The following is an 8531-nucleotide window of genomic DNA, read 5'->3' as shown; positions in this document are numbered from 1 at the left end:
ACATCATCATCATCACAATCGTCATCATCGCAATCATCAACGTCATCATCATCACAATCATCATATCATCATCATCTTCATCGCAATCATCATCAACGTCATCATCACGATCATCATCATTATCACCACCATCTTGACCATCTTCATCACAACCATCATCATCATCATATCATCATTATCATATCATCATCATCTCGTCATCATCTTTATCATCATGAATGTCACCATCATCACCACCGTCATCATCATCACCATCATATCTTCATCACCATCATCATCACATTCATCATCATCGTTATTATCGTCATCATCATCATCACAATGAACATCATCATCACAATCGTCATCATCGCAATCATAAACGTCATCATCATCACAATCATCATATCATCATCATCTTCATCGCAATCATCATCAACGTCATCATCGCAATCATCACCATCATCATCACAATCATCACCACCATCATGACCATCTTCATCACAACAATCATCGACATCACCATCATCATCACAATAATCATCATCATTATCGGTATCATATCATCATCATCACCATCCCCTTCGCCCATCCTCCTCATCACTACCACCACTACCCTCACCCTAACGATATCCTATCCTCACTGTGACTACTAACATCATCAATATTGGCGCCACTATTAACGAGTCTATCTCGTATACATTGTGCATATTTTATCTAGCAGAATCACCCGCAGGAAGAACCATCCTCTTTCCTTCCTCTCAAAAATAAAAATTCGATGAAAGTCATATTAGTATTTGCCCGAGTAGAATGGTCGAGCTAATTCACTCAATCGGATTACCGTGAGTGATGAGGCGCGTAAAGATCCTACAAGGATTACCTTTCATTCGACTGCAATACAACTCCTTTGAAATGTATCGATCCCCTCGTTGAGATATCGATTTCAGCGATCGATAATGTTTGCGTACAGTCATTTGGCATGTTACAATCACCTATGTTAAGATGGTCTGAAGAAGCAGAACGAATCAAATTCGCGCTTAAAAGAAGTGACTTCGCATCACATAATTCGCTTGGTGCGGTAAGGCTTCTTTCGTAACTAAAAAAGGAGATATATTTCAACTTTTCGTTAACATGGTTTAAAAACAGACGCCGTTTAGTGAAGAATATGCGAGTTGAGTTAATTATGAGGACTATCACAGAAAATTGTTGCTCCTTCTACCACTTTTCAGCGTTATGCCTTCAGTGCAGTTACTAACAATAACCGATATACTCTAACATAATTGTATGCTGTTGATATTCATACCTGGGTAAGAAAGTTTCTATTATTATTAGATTACTTATTCTAATTCGTGATTGTGTTTCATTAAATCTAACTGATAACATGATTTAAGGGATTACTTATATCATATTCGAACACTAGTTAGAGAATCATGCGTGTAAAAGATTTTCTTTTTAAAGAATGAAGTACAGGAAAATGCATGATTTGTAATAAATTGTGATATAAAATTAATCTTATCCCATATCAACTTTTACAACCGTGTATTTACGATCAAGATTGTATTCATGAAAGGCGATTTCATGATTCTTTGGCCCCCTCTAGGCCGGGAACACGGGGGATCCGGAGGGGGGGGGGGGCGGCCCGTGCCCCCACCCCCTTGAGAGGCTCAATCAAAATCTGTAATGTAAAAATGCCTTTAAAACAAAAGTGTGCCCCCCCCCCCTTGAAAGTGAGGATCATTTTTTTTGCTTGTCATATTTTTCCTCGGGGAAAATGTGCCCCCCCCCCCTCCTACTTTGGAAAATCCTGGATCCGCCCCTAGCCGGGAAGATGAAATGACCCTCCCCGTAGGCTGCTGTACAAAATAAGCAATCCGAAGGGGGGGGTATTACACAGGTCGCGTGGGATCTCCGCCTATGACTGTAGTCCAAATTATGATACCTATAGTAACCGTACGCTATACCCCTGCACCCTACAATCTTACTTGTCACGTTCTCATTAAACGTTAAACTGGTTTCCACCAAATTGATTTAAGAAGGTAGATGTAAGCGGGGGAGCGTTTCATCAACACTTTGATTCGACAAAATATCATATCTGGTATTTTCCTTGAGTTTGATTGGCTGATAAATACTGTTACTTTGACAACTGTCGGATGAAACTTGATTCGTCTGATAAATGTCCGACGACAAGTCCTTTTGTTAAACGACTGAATGATCTACAGTAGATTTGAAAGGATTACGTTTCCTTAATTGGATAAATTCATCTGCTCTGTAACCCGGTAGCCGCTGATTATCAGATGCGTGTATGTTCACTAAAGAGAAGTGTTAAACAACATCAATTACGTTTTGGTCTAATACCAGAAAGGTGTTAATACAACACCAATAAGTATTAAAACAGCATCGGTTTGATTCCAAACTGGTGTTGACATAGGTGGAGCGATGTGGCCCAGTGGATTAGTCTTCGGACTTTGAAACAGAGGGTCGTAGGTTTGACTCCCAGCCATGGCGTAATTTCCTTCGGCAAGAAAATTTTCCACATTGTGCTGCTCTCGACCCAAGTGAGGTAAATGGGTACCTGGCAGGAATTTATTCCTTGAAATGCCACCGCGCTGTAAAAGGCTGCAGGGCTAAAGCCATGGTAATAATATACAAATAGCGAATAGGCATGAGTGCGATGGTGCGAGATTTCGCATGAGGTGAAAGAAAGTTGCTCTATTCAACGAGGCGTTAGCCGAGTTGAATAGAGCGTTTCTTTCTTTCACCGAATGCGAAATCTCGCACCATTGCACGAATAAGAATATTCGCTATTAGTGTTGTACAACGCCTCGGAATCTACCGAAAATATGAAAAAAAACAAGAGTTTTTCCCTCCAGTAATCTATGAAAAGGGAGCAAAAATATTGAAAGCAAAAAGCAAAATCCCACAAGCCGGGCCCACAAGCGCACATGATCTTGGACAGCATTGCGCATTTAGCCAGCGGGCTGTACGCGCATTGTCACCTTATTCAATGAAATCGCATTGTGACGTCACCTCCTAAGGCCGTGCAATGGTACATTTTGGATGGTACGTCTTGTGTGTGCAACGGTACGAATGTGTGACATTCAGCCTCCCATTTGATCGCGTACAACAAGCTAAGTAGGCGTTGTACAATATCCAATTAAGCGCATAGGGACGCGTATGGCAGTGATATGCGCTATATAAGCATGTTGGTATTCTTATATATAGATTCCGGGCTGGTGTTAAATCAACACCTGAGTTTTGAAGTGCATAGTGAATTATGATATTGAATTTTAGTTATTCAATATCCAAAATTTATAATAAAAACATGAGTGTACATTGATGAATATAATAGCAAACTATAAATAAGATGTGATAACAAATATACTAAAAAAAAAATCAAAATAAAGTGATACGAAGGCACAGAAAAACGCCGGTGTTAATTTAACACCAACCTGGTATCCTTGTCGGTCACCAGAAAGGCTAACACCAATTTGGCATTTAAGCAACACCAATTAGTGTTAAACAAATATCGGTTTGATTCTTAACTGGTGTTGTTTCAACACCTCTCTTGTGTGGACCGATATAGATACCGGGCTGGTGTTACATTAAAGGAGAATGAAACCATTGGAACAAGATAGCTTGTGTGAAAACAGGAAAATCAAAGAAACAGATCAACAAAAGTTTGAGAAAAATCGGACAAATAATGAGAAAGTTATGAGCATTTGAATATTGCGATCACTATTGCTATGGAGATAGCAAACTGGCAATGCGACAAAGATGTGTGATGTCACTGATGAACAACTCTCCCCATTACTTTAGTATATATTTCACTTGAATTGCCTCTTTTATCACATCTATCCATAGATCATGTGTTCTTTCTACTTGAGGGCATGTAATACATATTTTTTAAGAATACATCATGGATAAAGAGTTTGTATCATCATAAGAAAAAGCAAAAAAGAGACATTTTGAGGGTATTTTATAGTCCACCAAAGGGAAAGTTGTTCATCAGTGACATCACACATCCTTGTCGCATTGCCAATGGGAGGATCTCCATAGCATTAGTGATTGCAATATTCAAATGCTCATAACTTTCTCATTATTTGTCCGATTTTTCTCAAACTTTCTTTATTCTTATTCTTTGATTTTTCTGTTTCTACACAAGCCTATTTGTTCCAAAGGATTCATTCCCCTTTAACACCTTCGTTTTTGCAGTGTATCTATATATGCCCATGGACATCACTGTTTCTCTCAGGAGTCCAAGATAATTACAATGAAATGTAATGATGGTAATAAGGTGAAACAGTTTAATTTGCTTAGGGTATCCACAAACCGTGCAGTGCAAAAAACTTAACACCAGCCAGGAACCTATATGTCCATAGCAGAAAAGTGTCAAACGACACCAGTTTCGTTTTGGTCTAACACCACACTAGCGTGTATATATCACATCAATTAGTATTAAAACAGCATCGGTTTGATTCCAAACTGGTGTTGTGTCAACGCTTCTCTGGTGTGGACATAGTAGGGCCTATATAGATTCCGGGCAGATTTTAAGTCAACACCGGAGTTTTTGTAGTTTGGTCACTGTAGTTATAAAACTGTATAACTTAAACCTGTGACAATAAATCTTCCTATCTCTAAATGAATAGCGGCTGAGGTAGAACGCCCTGTTTTTTTAGTTTTAGGTATAACCCTGCCGGGGATCGAACCCGTAGGCTTCCGTTATTAGATTGGGCTCTACCGCGTAAATCAACGTGCTTTATGCCCATTACACAGCAAGAACTCTGGTGTTAACCGGTGTACATAGAGGATCACACCAGTTATTTTACACCGGTGTTAAATTGGTGGTGTTCGTTTTACACCTATAGGTGTTATTACAACACCTTTTGTTCTTACATTTACACTCTTTGGTGTTATGTTTAATCTCTAGGGCGTAATTATAACACCTCAGGGTGTGGTCCTCTATTAACACCAATTGGTGTCAGATTTAACACCGCAGTCTTTACAGTGTATAATCAAATGATTTGATATTGTTGGGTGTCGATGTCCCCCTTGTCCACATAGTTTTACTAGTTCTACTGAATTAAAGAAAAGCAACATTCATTTACCTTAATTTTTCTTCTTTGTAACCGAGCCTTTTTATAGTATTGTGTAATTTTAATTTTCATTTCTGTAGCACTTCTGGGCACCGTCTTACAAAGAGTTACTATTGATCCGATCAATTGTCACTCTATGGAAATCCATCAGTGTCATATTTTTTTCTACAGGAAATTTGCAAAATGTCTTTTGTAAACAAGGGAGAACACCCCAAATTATCAAGAAATCAATGAATTTATGGATATGCATTCATATCTAGGATTTTGTTTGGACAAACGTGCATTCTATAGATGTTGGCTTTGCTGGCTTTTCATAGTTGCGATTGATCGGATCAATCGTAACTCTTTGTAAGACAGGGCCCTGAGTCACTCTATATAAAAACAGCATGGTACTGAATCGGCTAAGAACAGGTCGAGATGTAGATTGACAAGTCAGTTGAGACTTTACCCTCCCCCACGCACCCACACACATCCACACTCACCAATATCCCCCCCCCCCCACACACACACAATCTACAGATGTAGTGGGCCTAGCGGGATAATCTCGATGCTATAAGAAAAAAAAAATCATTTTTTTAAGAATCAGCCTTCTATTGTTGCCGGCCTAAAGGTAATTCAATCAATAGGATACTACAAATATAATCATCCCATAAGCTTACCCTCACTGAAAGCTAATTTGATTGTCGAGGAAGGTCTTAATCGATATTATACAGTAGATATGGGCCATTGCTCGGAGCGGAGAGACACAGAACGTTTTAAGCCCGTTGCGTATCTAATTTCCGAAGTAATTCCTTTTACTTGGGGATAGTATTCATATTTGTTGGGGGTGGGGTGTTATTTTTATCAACAATTGATACACTAAATTATGGATATTACTTTCGCTCGTTATTTTTATGGTTCATTCCATTTCATTATATTTCAATCTTGACAAATTTTAAGGAAGACCTTTTCACTATCTGGTGCGAAGTAGATAGGACCCCCAAACTTCAAAGCAAGATGGTTACCTAATGAGTATCGTCGTACCTTTTTACATAATTCACTGGCGTACACATTAAGGGGGAGGCTTGGGGCATGAACCCCCCCCCAAAAAAAAAAAAATAAATAAAATTCTTCCCAAAAGAAAGGAATTTAGTTGGTAAAATATATCAATAATTTCTAAACAAAGTTAGATATTTTGTGTCAACAAAAACAAAATCTTTAATCATAACGAAAATAATAATGATGATGATAATAATAATGATATCAATAATATGAATATTATCATTATCAAATTTACTATTACTTCTACTACTTCTACTAATACTTCTACTACTATTACTACTACTACTACTACTACTACTACTACTACTACTACTGCTACTATTACGGCTTCTGCTACTGCTACTACTACTACTACTACTACTACTACTACTGCTGCTGCTGTTACTACTGATACTACTACTACTAATAATAATAATAGTAATAATACTACTACTACTAATACTACTACTAATAATAATAATAATAATATACTACTACTACTACTGCTACTATTACTGCTTCTGCTACTGCTTCTACTACTACTACTAATGATGATAATAATAATAAGCAATATAATAATAATAATAATAATGATAATAATACGACTTCTATACTACTACTACTACTACTTGCCCCTATCATTGCTATTATCCATTAACACCATTATCACTGTCATCATACAAATCAAATGATTAATATGCATTTAAATTCAAGTATTCAAAATATCATTACACTTACAAAAAGTGTATGAACGTGTTCTTCATTACTGTGTTTCCCAATCTCAAATGATCTAGATTCTCAAAATTGCCCCTAACGTTGGGTTTCTTAAGCCAAGCTTGAGGGCAAGGAGTATCAAATATTCACGTCATTACGTGGGTTGACTACAAAAGAATAGGATGAGTTCATGTTTTTCATGCTTTAAGAATTGCTATATCAGTTCTATAAATAGTCTATTTAAAATGTCCGAGAAAGCGAAATCCTTCTTGATACATTTCCCATGGAATTCAATTTGAGGCTAAAAGGGAGACATCTTCGGAACATATACTGGTAAGCTCTTTCATATCTTTAATTCATTTATTCATTAAAATATTAACAATCTATTTTGTTGATTGATTACTCTCGCGCCCCCCTCCCTTCTCTCGGGGGGGGGGGGGGGTGAACGGAGATAGGTAATTAAATTGTCTTCATGTGGCCTAGGATATTCATTCATGTCAGCAAAAGAAAATATATAAACAGGATCCTGAGTCCTAAATTACTATGGAATTCAACATTTGTAATGTCGGTGTATACATGACTACTAAACTCATAAGTTCTTTATAGTGATATTAAAAAAAGATTGCATATCCAAAATTGCACTTTACAACATGGACACCACTTTACAATCCGTAAAAGGGACATTTAAAATAATTGTTGCAAAAAAAAGAAAATCAACCTGCTCATACTCCCCCTAGATGGTACATGTATGAAAATTTGTATACGAGGAGAAAGCTAAACTTCATTACTCGCAAATGCCATTTAGTTTCATTCAGTTTTAATAAAAATTCACTTCGTAATTCTAGCGGTTTTTCAAATTTTGCGTCTTAGATTTTTTCTAGTTTACCGTGCACATTTTGTTTTGGTCCTTCAACTCTCTGTTCTTCTTTCTATGATGTCTGTTCGCAGGTTCCGAATTTCTCCTATAAAAAAAATCAGCTTTATTTCATTTTTTATCAATTACATTTGTATTTACATCTTGCAGCATTTTGCTAAACTGTATCTGAGTTTCATGAATGTATTTTGGTGTCAATTCATTAACAACAAGCATCTTTTCCTAAAAGAGAATTTCTAATAAGAAAATAGAATATTTTATTCCCTGGCTCCTTAAAAGGATCGATATAGGATTAAGTATATATGATTATTTGTGAAAGTAAAACATTGTCACAGAAAATATGTTTCTTAAATTTCATTATTAACTATTAACTTTGATTCTTTTATCATTTCAACAGGTAATATGATCTGTACATAACCTTTAGAAATGCAGTGTTATGTTAAACAACATTTTGCACATGTTATTATTCAAACAACTTGTCCGTTAAACCGGCAATGTAATGTTGAAAGAAGATAAAATCCGATTATAACTCCCTTTCGTACAAAGTATAATTTATATCAACTATAAGCATTTTAAACAGATAACATTTAACCATCATTTCCACTGTGACAACGTCTTCGCTTTTGAAATTGTACATATCCGTTCTTCTTATACAATACGGAGAAATCAATATTGCACATTACTATGTGAAAATAGAAGCTGCATAGTTTACAGTGTAAACAAATTGTTTAAAGTTAAAACTGATAATATGTATCTTTATATCTTCATTTTTAAGAATGACATTAAATTGTAAATAAATTGTTTCTAGTTTAAACACATATCATTTAACCAACATTTTAAACAACGTCTTC

General features: G+C 36.4%; 1 protein-coding gene across 1 annotated transcript in view; it reads left to right on the top strand.

Annotated features, from left to right (window-relative positions):
• The first annotated feature begins 807 nt into the window (after positions 1–807).
• LOC121427749 overlaps positions 808–8531 on the top strand; it is a 32376-nt gene continuing 24652 nt past the window's right edge. Inside the window, exon 1 of the mRNA XM_041624294.1 lies at positions 808–1286. The gene's annotated coding sequence lies outside the window, so the exon portion shown is untranslated. The remainder of the gene's footprint in view (positions 1287–8531) is intronic.

The sequence above is a fragment of the Lytechinus variegatus genome, chromosome 14 (assembly GCF_018143015.1).
Source record: "Lytechinus variegatus isolate NC3 chromosome 14, Lvar_3.0, whole genome shotgun sequence".
In the NCBI taxonomy this organism is placed as follows: Eukaryota; Metazoa; Echinodermata; class Echinoidea; order Temnopleuroida; family Toxopneustidae; genus Lytechinus; species Lytechinus variegatus.
Note: the sequence above shows the minus strand (reverse complement) of the source record. Positions and strands in the feature narration are given on the sequence as shown.